Source organism: Cavia porcellus, unplaced genomic scaffold (assembly GCF_034190915.1).
Source record: "Cavia porcellus strain 051 isolate PalLab524CR breed Dunkin Hartley unplaced genomic scaffold, mCavPor4.1 scaffold_2, whole genome shotgun sequence".
NCBI classification, from domain to species: Eukaryota; Metazoa; Chordata; class Mammalia; order Rodentia; family Caviidae; genus Cavia; species Cavia porcellus.
Window position 1 is genome coordinate 81,014,097 of NW_026947485.1, and position 16,325 is coordinate 81,030,421.

The 16,325-nt window shown below is 40.1% G+C and overlaps 1 protein-coding gene across 6 annotated transcripts in view; it reads right to left on the reverse strand.

Moving 5' to 3' along the window:
- Sorcs1 (sortilin related VPS10 domain containing receptor 1) overlaps nucleotides 1–16,325 on the reverse strand; it is a 496,139-nt gene that overhangs the window by 314,750 nt on the left and 165,064 nt on the right. The gene's annotated exons all lie outside the window — the stretch shown is intronic.

Below are 16,325 nucleotides of genomic sequence, written 5' to 3' on the forward strand. Positions count from 1 at the left end.
ATTTTATAACTGTGATTCTGACACCAGCCTGAGATCTGAGACTACAATTGAAAGCCTATCAGTGATCTTTGTCAACATTAATTTTACCCATTCTGATTTACACATTTTTTAACACTAAAAAAGGATTTAAGTTTTTGATTTACATGTGCAGCATGCCTGCATTTCAGAAGGAGATACAAAAGAGATTACACTCTTATTGGGGATGATAAATTTGCATGCTTGTTAATGCAGAATATTTTAGCCATGAAAAATGGTAAGATGGGAGTACATATCCACGGAAGCTGGATGTACAGAAATAAGTAACTGGCAATGCTAGTGAGCAACCTACTCAAATAATCCCCAGGAAAATGATGGGCCAAGAGTTCATTTATTCTGTGTCTTTCACATATTACAATCATCAAGGGGAGCTTGTACACTATCTCTGTCCTGGCTCAAGCCAAGGGATTACAATTCAATTCATTCTGAGTGAGACCACATATACAATACGTAAAAACACTCTCCAAGTGATTTTAAGGTGTCCGGGAAAACACCCACTGTGTAGAAAATGAACTTAGCATATTGTCAAGCATTTGACCAATGAAACAGCAGATAAAATAATATCAGAGGCTTATTCATGCACCATTCCCTGCTTTGTGTGACAGGACAAACTGTAAATGAATCAGTAGATGCTGAGCTGTGTCTGGGGTGTGTACACAATGGTTGTGATAGAGAAGAACACAAAGTTAAGTTTCCCTGCCCTAACTCACAGCTATGGTAACTAACACACACAGAGGGCCGTGTACTGACAGACAGACAGCACGCCGACCCTCATAAACCTATCAGGTATTTAGAGCAACTTTAAGTACAAGAAGAATGCATAGAATACTCATTTTACAAATGAAGGATTTGAGGCACACAAAGGTTTTTTCATAGTTAGCATTTTTCCCTCTTTATCTTTGTAAACAAAAAGCCTTAGATTCAGTTATGTTTCTAACTTCAAGGACTTGATAATGCCTCTGGTTAAATTCCTAAGATATTTTGTTTATTCTTGATTATAATTTTATTTGTGGAAATATTATCTCCAATATATAATATGGAGTTTAAGGTTCAAAGAGATAAACTAAATTGGTTATGGGAATTCTCTACTCTTTAATAATTTAATTGGGATACAGACTCCCCAATTTACTGGCTCTAAAAATAGCAGGCTTCCTAGCTGCAAAATCCACAGGAGTTCACCAGATTATGTCCACTTTTCCTTAGCTATTTATGACTTCTGATAGACATATTTAAAGGGAAAATCCTGGAAGAAATAGGGATATTAATGTTTTCTCATTAACATTGCAAAATATGTAAGAATATCTTCTGTAAGAAAGGCAAATATTTAGGAAAACAATTGTTAAAGCCTTGCATGTTAGAGTACAAATTCCCAGAATGGTCCTGAGAGTGCCAGAATTCTGTGAAACAAAACAAGTTTAACAAGAACCCACAGCTGGTGATAAGAGTCAAGACAGTGGCATACATGTTCTCAGCACTCACGTGGTAGAGAATCTATTTTCTAAAGGATTTGCCAGAGTGGTGGTCTCTCCAAAGCACCTAGGCTTTTGAGTATTTTGCCAAATTGTATGGTAAATATAAGCAAGTGAAGAAATTCTCACTTGCATTTAGAATTTCTGACATTTCTTGTAAATATTTTGACACTTAAGAGTTAAATCGAAGAACTATCAGTCTGTCAACTCAGTTCTTTAGAGTAAACAACCAGATTGGAACATGTCTGAATATTAACTATATTTTTCTGTCTCTTGAACAGTTGCAAAGTGATCTTCGCAATAGGCTGCAGGAAACTGACTATTCTTAAATACTGACCATTGCTAAAAACCACATTTTTCTCTAATTTTTGATTTGGTTTCAAGCCAATAGTTGTGCTTCTCCTTTGGTACCTTCCCGAAACTGACTTCCTGCTTCATGAGTACTGACTGGGATCTCATCTCCGTACAATCAGTTGCACTATTTTCTGAGGCTAAATTAAATCAGAGTTGCTAATTATATTCCTCAGAATCCTATTTCCAGTAAATGATGCAAAACCAAGATGAAACACAGGGAGGGGCCATTCAAATCCAAGACAAGCGCTTGGACTTGGTTAGACAACCTCGGAGCAGACTTTCTCTTAATCAGAGTCTGTACTTTCAGTGGACTAAAGAACTAGGGTGGGAGAAGGGGAAAAGGAAGGAAGGGAAAAGGAAAAATAATTTTAAAGTGATAAAGTAGAAACAAAGTACTGTAAATAAATAAAGTGAACAAGATGGGTTGAAGGAAGGAGAGGGGACTTGAAAAAGAAAAGGAATCAAAATATACCATGTTCAGGTATAAATTTCCTAGGATGAATATAATCACTATGTATACCTAAAAGGTATCAATAAACTTAATTATAAAAAAGAAAGAAGGTATGAAATATGATACTGATTTTAAAAATTACATTTAATGACATTCTACCAATCATCTGAATTTTGATATGAATTTTCCCAAAATAAACCTTCACAAGACAGATTTTTGGGAGGACAGATTTCCATACATGATAGGAAAACCAGAAGCAGAGTTCTTGGTCAGGATTTCCTGACCTCTGATTCCATGCAGAGATCACATGTTGCCTCCGTGATGAGAGGCTGGCCACAAGCCCAAGAGGAAAGCTCTGCCTTCGTTCTCTTTAGAAGAAGCAACCACAGCAGGAAATCAGTATTGAATAAATAGCAAGACTCAACTCTAAATGCAACGTGGAGAAATAAAGGTATAGACTTAGATGTCGTAGGCAACTACATATTTGCAAAAGAATCACTAGTTCGTTGTGTCTACTACGTTCCTGATAAATATACACCCTGGTGAAACACAGCAGAAAGTCAAATGTAATCCATTCATCTATCTACCTACATTCTCCTCAGTCTAAACACTGAAGTAATAACAAACCTATTTACCAGATAAGAAAAACAAAGCCCAGAGATGGCAACATTTGGGTAAGTAACCATTTCCATTCCATCTTCTTCAAAAGCAGAAAGAATATACCAAGAAAAAAGGGGCTGCATTGTTTTCATACCTTTAGGGACTAAAAGATGGCAGGGAAAGGCAGTTTGATAAAGGAACCAGACCCAGGAAACACAGGGAAAGGCACCAAACTCCAGTCTCTACCTGCTCTGTCCCCCTGGGCCTAGGTGGGCAGCTTCAGCTTTATGTTTGCCATTACAGCCTGGCTTCAGAACCACACCTGGGAGGCTGAGTATCAGTCATAACAACTGTGTCCAATAAGAGAAACAGCCCTGGAAATAGTGAAGTGCACAGATGTTATGGTTTATATCTGTATGGTTTCCCTTGCACTTATAGGTGGGGATTTGGGTAGTAACCAGATCACTGTTTGTGATACTCATCAATGGATCAGTCCCCTGAGGAGTTTACAGCTGTGATGTTAGGAAATGAAGCCTAGTCTGAGAAGGCAGTCACTAGGGGTGGACCTAGAAGGTTGTGTCTCCCTTTGTCACCCACCCTTCTCTGTCTCTTCCCACTTCCTATAACTGTTTTTTCTCTGCCAATCCCCTTTGAGACGCTGCCCGGCCTTGGAGCCAACTGATGATGGACTGAAACCTCCACAAACTATGAGCCAAAATTCCTTTAAGTTGTAGGTGTTGGGTATTGCATCTCAGTGACAAGAAAGTAACTAAGACAGTGAGTAATTGCCTCTCTCCAACAGCAGAAACGCTCAGGGCACCTTGCTGGCTAGTAAAGCTAAGCTCCCTGGGACTGTCCTAGACATAATCACCTCAGCTGTTCCCTGCTGCCAGCCCTTCTGTCTTCCCAGTCGCACATGCACATGCTTCCTGGTGATGGTGGTAGAAATTCTACTACGGAGTCTGACTGCCTAATGAATAAGTAAGCAGGGACTGTTTTAAGTAAGAGTCTGCAGAGACTGTGAATATGACCTGAACATACAGTCATGATTATAAGCAACTGCAGAGGGTCATGGGTTGACTCAGTACCAGAGCATCAGCCCGTGGTTTCTGAGGGTTGCCAAAAACAGGGACTCAGAGCACAAACTTTGCAAAGACAGTGGCAGGAACCAAGGCCCAGGGTGCCAGCAAAATGCTGCTAACCAAGGTTACTAATGGCCAGGGTCCACTGATGCCTGCCAGGAAGTGCAGAGCACGCTGTGACCCTGATTTGTTAGGTTTGATGAGACAGGTCATCTGGCTGTTTTCTGCAACCCTTAAGAGGAAATGTCTCATGTAATGTACAAGAAGAGGGACACTTTAAATTTGCACACTCTTTGAGGTCAGCAAAGGTGGACACCCATGGGGAGACGGGCAATAACAAAGTGAAGAAGAGTAATCCTGGACATCGGGAAATGATGACAGAATGAGAAAACCACATCACAATAATTTCAACTGAGTTCCATGAGATTGAAACTACCTTTCCTTGTCTTCCCAAAGAGAACCTATCTACAACCTTGAAACATCATTAACACGAATCTCCAGGTATTTCAAAAGCACATGAGTATACATTTCCAGTTAATTTGGTTCAGGATTAGGAGGGAGAAGACAAACTTCTGTGATGTCATCATTGTAATTTCAACCTCAAGGAGTTAAAGCTCACATTGGTCTGATTCAGTGTTCTCATTTGAAAGTTGCAATGAAACAAGACATTCAAAGATAAATTCCCTTCAGGAAAAAGAAAAAAAAGCAACAACTCTTTTGCTCCCCAGAACTGCTGGCAGAAATAAATATACATTTTTTAAAGAAAAAAAAAGGCCCTGAGACTTGCAGGAATTGATTGCATCTCCTGCTTCTGCAAGCTAAGAAGTCATAATCCTCTGCAATCACAGATTGTTTGAAGCCAATAAACCAAAGGTGACGACCTTGCTAATACATCCCAGCAGGAGAAAGAAATAAAGCCGTGCCCAGGAATAACTCTTCAGCACACCATTTCCCCTTAGAAAGAGGAGAATGGAGCAAAGTCCCCCAACTTGATTTATGGTTGAACTGTACTTCGGTACCTTCACTGGAAAGAAAAAAGCAGGGGGGAGGGGTTCTGAAGTTTTCCAGTAATGCTGCTTCATCTCTGTCCTGGGAGGGCAAAACCCTCTCCCCCTGGATATCAGCTTCCCTGACACTCATGGAGCCTCTGGCCTTTGCTCACACTGGAGCTGCTATACAATGGTGTCCCATATGCCTCCTCCTCGTGAGGTTAATTCTGGGGTAACAGCACAGTGTGCCAGTGCTCAGGACTACAAATCCAGTGCATCAGACGTTAGACCTGAACGTGAACAACTCCCTAATGCTAAGGGAAGGAAAACAATGCAAACTGGGATAAAATTACCACTACTCTGCTGTTGCATTAGCTCCTGGCACACACAGAGATTCCTTGCAGACTTGTAGCTTAACAATGTCAAGAATACACTGCGGCTAAATTAATATATGTCACCCCTTCGTGTACAATGACAGGCCAAGCCCTCATGTTTGAGAAACCACTTTCTGTTAACTTGGATTACCTGTGACAGATTGTACAGGGCAATATTACATCGACTAATTAAATCCACAGAAGACACAGATAATTTTATGAAAAACGTTCTTTCTTCCAAAAATGTATCCTTGTGCCAAATATCTACTGGGTGTCAAGAACAGTACTTGGTATTGGAAATGCAAAGGCGAGAAAGATAACGAAACATTCTCTGTGAAGTAATAAGTATCTAGAAAATAAAACTCTCAAGAATGCCAACATCGTAACAGAAAGAGTTATTATATGAACAGGAAGTATTCTCCTTATGGAAGGAAGTCCTTAGATGGTAATCTCAGGAGATTCCTCCTGGGGTTCAAAGCCTGTACTCTGACCCAGACTAAGTGGCTTTTAATATCTTTGCCACTGCTTAGTGTCCTACTAACTCTGCGAAGGTGACTTCTGTGTGTCTCAGTCTCCTCATCTACAGAAAGGCTACAAAGACAGTGTCAAGCTTACAAAGTGATTCTGACAGTCAGTCTCGCACATACCATAGAGCACTTAGAGAAAGGCCTGGCAGAGGCTATACAGTGCAAATGTATCTTTATTGTTCACTAGACCAGTTAAATAGAGAGGAAAGCAGAAGCCACAGAGGTATAAGATCCAACCTTTCGCTTTGTTTTGTATTACTGTGTTTAATAAATGATATAAACTTCATGTGTTTCCATAATCTTGATAATATTTACCAATACTTTATGATGGTAAATACATAAAGTATTTACCAATACTTTTTGATCATTGCAGGAGAGCCATGTTTTGAAAAGAATTGTCTACTGGGGGCTGGGGATTTAGCTCAGCGGCATAACGCCTGCCTTGCAAGCAGGCAGTCATGGGTTCGACCCCCGGTACTGATAAAAAGGAAAAAGACAAAAAAAAAAAAAAAAAAAAAAGAATTGTCTACCACTTCAGAGCTATTAAGTGGACAGAATCATGATTCATGACAGAGCCAAAGTCCTGACAGCCCACATGTGGTGGCTTTCCAAGAACACTGGTTATTGTAGCAGAACAGACAAGTAATTCACCATGGATTGGCCATAAATTATTTTTCTTCTGTTGAAAATTTTAGTATGTGGAATGACTGATGCCCAGGCACGTGGGCACCCAATAAGAGAAGGCTGGTAGAAGCCAAAGAGGGTCAAGTGAAGAAGCAGAAAAACAAATATATAAATATAAATGTTTATGATGTTTATAGCAAGTTTAAAGGGAAAAAATAGCAGAAAGAAAGTTTCCACTGCTTCAACAAGACACCCAGACCCCTCCCTTGGCCTTAGAATGATGTGATGGTGACCAGCAGATAGAGTTGACAGAGACCACCTGGCTCCTGGAGTATGGGCTGTATGGAGAAAAGCTTTCCTTGACACCTGCCGGAATGACACCAGTGACTGCCTTCAACGTCACACAGCTTTGGGGTGCAAAAGCCCAGTCATGCCAACCTCATGCATAGCCTCAGCTTGGATCTCAGCATCTCCTAGCACCCAGTACCTTGTCCCAGAGAAGCTCTTCTCTGCATCTCTTCCGGGAATGGCAGCAGGACCTCCCAACCAGCTTGTTTTGCAATCAAGCTTATCGCTCTATGACGCTGCACCAGGCCTCCCACTTTGCTAAAACACCTACCCCCATCATGCTCCAGTCACCCTTCTCCCTTCCGTAATCTACCATAGCTAAATCACTGCATTTAAGCTCCAACTGAAATGTATATGATTACCTATGCTTTCTTAAATGTTTCTGCATTGTTAATCATTTCCTGCTGACTTGTGTCCTGACAATATAAACTAGGTTTCCCTCACTTATAAAATGGAAAACAATCTGACAATCTCTGACCTCTTTCATGCAAAATCATGTCTCGTCCTTTCACTTCACTGCACAGCTCCTCTCCCGAAAGAGCTGTCTCCACACTCCACACTCTCCAATTTCCCCGCTCTACTCACTAGTCACAGATGAGCCGTGGATGTAGAGCAGAGCAGATACAGGTATGTTTTTAGCCCACTTCCCTCCAGCAGCTCTCCTAAGTCAACACTGATGCAATGACAAATTTGGGGACCATTTCACAGTTACTATTATCATTTATGTTCTTCCCACTGTACCTTTACAATTTTCCTTTTAACTTTGGAATGGCAACTTTTCTGACTCCTCCTTATACTCCCCAGTTTGGAAAGGCACTGGTGACCTCTGGTTTCTTTCTCACATTTGTCTACCATGTTCTGTCCCTAGCCTCCTGTGAGCACACCTGCTATTCACACTGACGCCTTCTAAAACTCCGTCTCTCCTCCAGTCCTTCTGCCCGGAACCCACGGCTATACACACAACAATTCTCTGACAATTTCCATTTCAGGAATCTAAATCTAACCCAAACTCAGCACGGAGAGAGAGGAAACTTAAGTCTTTTCACTCCACCTGTCTCCACCACTAACTTCTCTTCCTGATTATTTATTTATTTTAGCAAATGGCCTCACTTTCCCCTAGATTAACCAAGTTGAACAGGAGAAAGTAACTGCTAATGTAGCTCACCTTTTCACACCCCTTACTTATCTGTCTAATATCCTCACTTATCTAATAGGTCCTCATCACTTACTTCATAAGCACTGCTGAAATTCCTCCTCTACCAGCCACACTGCACTGTTCGTGTTTTTTTTTTTTTTTTTCCTTCAAGTTAATACTCAACGTGACACCAAGGTAATTTTTTCCTGAAATTCATGTGTCATATAATCTTTCCTTCGTCCTTGGCCTTTCAAAGCTGAACACCAACGTTAGATAAATGTTACTATCTACTGCAGAAGACTCTAACCTAGTCCACGTGACACATTCTATATTATGATCTAAATATGGCATCCTTTTAATTTTTTTATTTTATAAAAAAACCAAAATTTCATAATCAAATAAGAGTGGCAATGCAGTATTTTCAAAGTAGTCAGTACAAGAAGTAAAAGAAGTAAACTAAAAAAGTCTTACAAAAAAGAAACAAAGAGATGATAACGAAAGTCTTTCTTTACAATGAACTAAGATAGACTAGTAGTACAAATTAAACTAATTAATATACACTGAAAATTTTTTAAGCAATGAATTTGCAATTTGGGGGAGTATCTGAACTTCTTCCCATTTCCTACTTATCACTCTGCTATTCTGTTATCTGTTTCTCACATGAATGAAACCATGAAGTATTTCATTATGTTCTCAAGTTTGATACCTATGAATGCCTCAAAATTATCTTTATGGCATTACTCCACTGTTTATAAATACCACATTTCCCTTATCCACTCATCTGTCAAAGGACACATGTGCTGTTTCCAGGATGTAGTGATTATAAACACAGGTATGCAGGTATCTCCATAACATGATAATCTCAACTCTTCTGAGTAGTTCACCAAGAGTGGTACAGATGGGTTTCTAATTCTGTGAGGAATCTCACCCTGCTTCCTACAGTAGTTGTACTTGTTTATTCTCCCACCAACAATGTAGTACACTTCCTTTTTTCACCTTATCTTCACCAGCATTTGTTATTTTTAGATGTTTTTATGGCACCTATTCTTTCAGCAGTAACATGGCATCTCAGTGTACTTTTGATTTGCGTTTTTCTAATGGCCAGCAATGATGAGAATTTTTTCACGCATTTATTGGCCATTTATACTCCTGAGAAGTGTCTCTTTATTTCCATTCCCCGTTTTTTCAATGGGTCTTTTAGAAGGTGAATTTGGTTTTTTTGCTTCTTTCTATATTCTTGATGGTAGTCTTCTGCCTGAGAAATAACTGGTAAAGTATTTCCCCATCTTGTAGATTGGTTATTTCTTTTGTTGTGTGGGAGCTTTTTTAATCTGACATGATCTCATTTGTTGATTTTCAGTATTATTCTTTCTGCCTCAGGGACTCTTTTCAGGCAGTCCTTGCTTATGCCTATGTCTTCAAGAGTTTTACCAATTTTACCTTCTAGTAGATTGTTTCTGTCTTAACATTTAAATCTTTGACCCATTTTGATTTAGGTTTAGTACATGGTGAGATCAATAGGTCTAAACTCCATCTTCTGCGTGTGGATATCCAATTTTCCCAGCACCATTTATTAAAGAAGCTATCTTTCCTCCAGTGTATGTTGTTGGATCCTGTGTCAAACATCAAATAGTTGCGTATGCCCGGGGTTGCTTCTGCTTATCCTGTTCCATTCCATTGATCTACATGCCTCTTTTTTTCCCAATACCACACTGATTTAATCAATGTATCTTCAGAGTATAACTTCAAGTATGGGATTGCAATGCCACCTGCTTTGCTTTTGTTACCCAGGACTGCTTTTATCATTTCTGGGTCTTTCCTGATTGCATACAAATTTAATATTGTTTTCTTTCCTTCTGTGATAAATGACATTGGAATTTTGACTGGGATTGTGTTAAGTCTGTATATCAAGTTGGGGAGTACAGACAGTTTAATTATGGATGTAAGACATTTTTCCATTTTGTGATGCCCTCTTCAATTTTTTTCAACCTAGTGCATTCTGCATTGTAGAGGTCTTTCCCTACCTTAGTTAGGTTAATACTTAAGTATTTATTTTTTGTGCTATTGTGAATGGTACTGTTTTCCTCACTTTTTTTTCAGTGAGTTCATTATTAACACATAAGAATGCTATTGATTTTTTTGTGTTTGTTTTGTATCCTGCTACACAGCTGAATTTGGTTATCAATTATAGGAGTATTTTGGTGAAGATTTTTGGGTCTTGTATGTAAAAGGTCATGTTACCTGCAAATAATGGTATCTTGACTTTATTCTTTCCTATAAAAATCCTTTTATTTCTTCCCTTGCTTGGTTTTTCTTGCTAATGTTTCAAGGACTATGTTGAACAAGAGTGGTAATAATGGACATCTGGTACTGTTCCCGATTTTAGAGGAAAGGCTTTCAGCTTTTCCCTATTTAATATGATATTGGTAGTAGATTGGTCATTAATGGCTTTTACATTATTGAGATAATATCATTCTATACCTATTTTCTTTGGATTTTTTTAACATTAATGGATGTAGAGTTTTTTCAAAGGCTTTTTCCACATTTATTGAGATGATCATGTGATTTTTGTTCTTGCTTCCATTTATGTACTGAATTCATTTACAGTGTGGCTGCTCTCACACACTGTGCCACCAGTACTTACATAGTCCTGCTCACCACACTTCCTTCTGGAAATGAGACTCCATTTCACAACACCCTCCAGCTTGTTAATCAAAACTGCATCTTCTACACGTAAAGTATTAGGGTTAATCTTTTAGGATATAAACAAGTCTAAACCAAATTGGATTTCAGAAACCTTACATCATTTCTTTATATATTGCTTCAAAGTAAAAAAAAAAAATGATTTTTAGTATGAAATGTTTCTACACTGGGTGTGAAGCAAACAAAAGGAAAACTAAGATATGGCCACAATCTTTGTATTTTCAAGCAAATATAGAATGTCACATCTTGTATCAAAATGTTCCTCCCAAGGCTCAAGTGACGTCAAGATATGTGTGATTTTTCAGACTTGGTTGGACATAGGGTGTGTTGCACTAAAGAGTGTGTAGATTAAGACTGTGTGATACTAAATTAGCCCACTGATGGTTTAGCATAGTTCTGGTTGTGGGTAATGGGAAGGTCCACCCTGGGTGTGGATGGCACTGCACAAAAAGCTTGTAGCCTAGATGTGAGAAAAGGGAAAAGAAGGCTTGCCACTCACTATTTGGGAGCCTTCTGCTTGCTACACCATGAACCCTCTTCTCTATGATGCCCTTCTGCCATGCCAACCTGCCTTGGAACCAGGAGCCAACAGACTGAGACCTCTACAAACTCGGAGCCAAAATAAATCTTTCCTCCTTTAAGTGTCAGTTATTTTGTTTCAGCAACAAAAAAAGTAACAAAGACACAGAAACAGCTAAATATTACAATCACTTCCCACTGTGGTTACACTTGTGCATGATCCGCCCTTCACTAGGTTTTAAGTTTCTGTAAAGAAGGAACAATTTCCTCCTCATATATTTATTTCTGCTTTCTACCTACCACTGCTCCTGGCATTAAGAAAGTGTCTAACAGGTATTTGTTGAATTAAACTAAATAAATATACATCAGATGATCTTCAGAGGACAAAGATACACAATGGACCGTAGGGTTAATGAAGAAAGGACAATTATCTGGGCCTAGGTGTGTGGGGACAGGATCTCCACAGGGGCATTGACCAGTAAACATGAAGGGATCCCAATGTCGCTAACAGCCAGGGAAAACTCCACTGGGACACGCTCACAGGAAGACATTATTTTAACCCACAATACTGGTAAAAAATAAATACAGAACACACTCCGTCGTGATGAAGGCACAGGGACCTTTACAATCTATTATTGTTTCTGAGTATACTATTCCAATCTTCTTAGAAATAAATCTCAGTTTCTATCTATAGTACATGCTAAATGCATACATTTCTGATAGATATAATAACTAGGACTTGATAACACTGGACAGAAATGAAGTTACCAAAACATAAGACTATGTTACAAATATATGTGCTGAGACATGCTATGTAATAGCAGATATTAAAAAATTTCACTACAGATGCATAGAGAAGGCAAAGGAGAAGTGAGGCAGAGTACACATACAGAAAACAGTTCACAGCCAGCTCTGCCACTGGCTGGATGAATGACCAGTGGCCCTGTCTCTTCATGTTTACAGGTCTAACTGCTCTTACCTGAGAACCAGGAATGCTAACGAGGCCTGCAGGTTTGGGCTGTAAGCACAGTAAAAGCACTGAGAACACTGTAGGTGTGTGGGAAGCAGTGTATAAAGCCATCAGCCATGCGGTCGTCTAATTCAATATGCAGCATTCACACCATGGGCCACTGAAGTAACCTCAACTTTAGTTTTAAAATGCATTCTTCTTGACAAGTACTTTACCTGACAAGTGAAATGACACTGACCACTGGAGGTCAGTGAATATACTCCTATTTTCTTAAATACACACAAAATCATAGGCCTGACATATGTATAACTTGGCATTTTGTATTGAGTCCTACAGATATGGGCAGAATCATCCATAACTGTCAACACCACTGACCTCAAGAAAGCTGGCTCTCAGTAGGAAGACAGAAACTATTGACTTTGTTTTTGTTCATCTTCGCATTTTTTTCATCTTTGCATTTTTTACTCATTAAAATGAACATTATTTGTGGGATTTCAACAAATAAGTTTTAGGTAAGTTTTAAGTAAGCTGAGATAAAATAAAAGTCTAGGAACTAAAACAAGCACCATGAGATATAAATAAGGGATGGGATTGTGAGTTACAAAATTAAAAAGAAACCAGAATTAAAAATGCTGCCTGACTTTACCAGGGAGCTTGGCGGTCTCCCAGCATTCTCTGTGAGGTGCTAAGCATTTGTCAGCATGGTTATGAAAAGTGCCTTTGTATTTGTGGAGCTTGAAGAACTCTCATGCAGGGAAATCATCCACATATCATTTTTAAAGTGTGCAGTTATGTTCAATAGCCTTGGGTTTGCAGTTTAGTGAAAACCCAGTCTTCACAGGGAAACAGCAGCATCGACTACCTATCCGGCCCTGCCCAACACTTGACCACCACCCTCCCATGGAGTGGGAAGAGGAATGAGCCTTCCAGTTCATGGAGTCCCACTACAGGCCGGGAACTGTCACAGTCTAAAATCCACCTCCTTCAGTCCCATGCAGCTCAGAGTACAGTGCTGCCTCCAGCTTCCCGCAGCTCAGCACATACAGGCTACCAGCAAACCCCTTTTGAGAATCCCTCCCTGTCTCCTGAGAGAAGAGGAAACACGGCTGGCTACCATCGCAGAATCACTTAAAAAGCTTTGTTCATTTTCTCAAGCCACATGTTCCTTTGTGTCCCCAAAGCATGCTCTCTGCTTGACAAGTGCATAGTTAGAAGCTTGCTTGTGTCTTCTATGGATCTGAGTTGGGAGAGACATGGGACTTGACAAGCCAGTCTTGGCAGTGAGCTGGCAATTGGGGCACTGCGGGTGGGCACCCCTTTCAGAGGATGCACTTCCTCTGCTCATTTGGAATGGCCTCAGGCCTCCTCACCAGCCAGGACTTTACCAGCAGAGGGCTGATTACCCTAGCACCAGAGAGGAGGAATGAATACATTTCTTCTCAGAGATATTGTATCTAGAGTTTGACATTTTATTTATCTCCATCTTTAAGCTTATCTTGCTTCAAAATGGTAAAGCCACCACTCCACAAATCTTTCAGCTTAACCCACTGGAAGATGGGGCTGGGTTCAGCTCATTCCTCTCCTCCTCACTGGACTCCCTGAGCAAACACAAGAGACAACAGAATTCAATGTCATGCTCCAGGATTAAGGTGCAATCAATGACAAGACCACAGGAGAGCTGAAGCTCATTAGTTTAGTACTGTAGGGTCCACTTCCCTCATTCAGGGCTCCTCCAAGAGGAAGCTAAAAGGCCAGGTCCTGTGCCTCCTGGCCTGGGGCCTATTCTAATGCCCTGGGCATGTGTGACTGAGCTTCTGACTATTCAGTTGCAGCTGTTAGAGAATGAGGACTCAATGGAATATTGTTTGTACCTAGTTTTGGGACAGGGAAGTCATTTTTCTCATGCCCAATATTTTTCAGAAGTAGGCAAAACATGCCGATTAGAATGTCACAGCACTTCGAAAATGCTATGCATACATTATATGATTCTGTACTGTGATATGTGATTTATATATAAAATTATAATATAATTGTCTATTATCATATATAATATCATCTATCTGGGATACAGAAAAGCAGTTACGGTATGGAGTCAGTAACAGGCCTAAGTCTGTGGTCTGCTATTTGCTAATCGTGTAACTTTGGGCACTCCACAAAAATGAATTAAGACAATGTAATAATGTGGGGCACTAGGCACCCTGCCTGTCACACAGTGACTGCTCAACAGTTTTTTTTTTTTTTTTAAATCATTGTTGTCATTTTGACCATTTTTACCAGTATCATCGCTATTATCCTAACACCAACAAGGTACTAAGTTAAGAACTCAGTGTATTTGAGAAAAAAATAAGGAAGCAACCATTATTTTATATATAACATTTACTTTTGCATGACAGTTTGTCTATTTACCTTAGAATGATCTCCTTCAGAGACCTGGCAGCCCAATGAAACTACACAAGACACGTTACATGCAATCCACGTCTTTCTTGCTGCACTGTCTGCAGACCTGGCCCATGTGGAAATGAACACATGAAGGGGGCAGACACTGTGCCTTGAGTGCATGTACACACCCATCCCTATTCCCTGGACTGACATAATGCAGTCAATTAATCAGTATCAATCTGCTACAAAAATGAATGGAGAAAAACTTATGTTCTGATGACTGTGTGGTGTAACAACTGCATCTCTGGTCTGCACATCATCTGTGTGTCAGCATCAGTGCCATGCCCCGAAGAGGTTTCAAATCTATCCTGGGGTCACAGTTTCAAATACTCTGCAGAGGCAAGTTTCTTAAATAGTATCCACCACCTGGGTGCTAGGCTATCTAGTTTCCTCAGGCCGGACTTAACAAGACAGTTCACATCCCGGGGGCTCTTTTCTGGATCTTCCTCCTCTGTCCATCCAGAACTGCCTCACTCCTACCCTGAAATAACACCCTTTGGAAGATGCTCGAAGTACCTAAGTACCCCCTACAGGCAGCATGAGCTGCTCAGAAATTCAAGTCCCAACATAGACCTTGTAACACATTTTCCTTCTCATTCCCTTTTGATTCTCCACCTCCCCAATGCTAAGGATTGGCAGCACTGAGATGTGCCCCCAGCCCCATTTAATAAAATGTTTTTTGAGTCACAGTCTTGCTAAATTGCTCAGGCTGGCCTTGAACTTGCAATCTTCTTGCCTTGGGCTCTAGAAGAGCTTGGATTCCAGGACTGAGCCACCATGCCCAGATTCTCTTTTGTTTTCTAAGTGACCATTTCTGAAAAGTGTGTGTTCTGCCTTTCTGTCAAAGTACTAAAATGATGATCTAGACCATCTTTAGTAGTTATATCCAGTATGAGACTTTACAAAACAACTGGGAGCTGTGGGTATATTAGAAAAGTATACCAAATATTTTCAGATATATTATTCACTTTTATTGAATCACACACACTGAAAAGTCAGGGAAGCATACTTGCCACACTTTCTGGAACTTCATCTCAGAGGCTGGTTCCTCAGAAGAGAGGTTTAACACTAATGGGATGTGGTTCCTTTTGATTTCATTAATTCCCTCCTCTAAGGTTAGAAGGAACATTCTTCCCATGCCCCATCAGAGGGCAGAAGCACACTGAACCGGAGCATTAGCCTGTTCCTCTGGTTTCCTCACAGGAGGGTTATAACTTCTAGATGCTTCTACTCCTTGAGACAAAAATGTATGCCTTTTAAATTTGTAATATGCCAACTATACTGCAATGGCAGATGTGCTGTAGAAAAAGATGGCCTTTATTCTTCTGTATTTACATACATATTAGAGAAGCCTACCCAGAAAGCTCCAGCTTACTGAGTCATGAACATACTGATCAACAGTCACTGAGCTTAAACTATATAGCAGGTACTAAGCACCGAACAGCCTTTCAGGCTGCCACCAGACTACCCACACTTCTGTACCTTCCAGTTATTCCTAGGGTCACCTTTATCCTGTCACTGGGATGGGAACTACTAGCTGGCACGGGATTAACCAAACAGAGGCAGCCCTCTCCTAGGCTCCAGATTGGTTTTGATGTAAAAGAAAAACACAGTCGACTTTTAGAAGTAAACAGAAGCAGATTTTATCACTTTTCTGAGCAGGCCATCCTCTTGGTTTTCACTCTTAACAGCCTGACTGTATCTT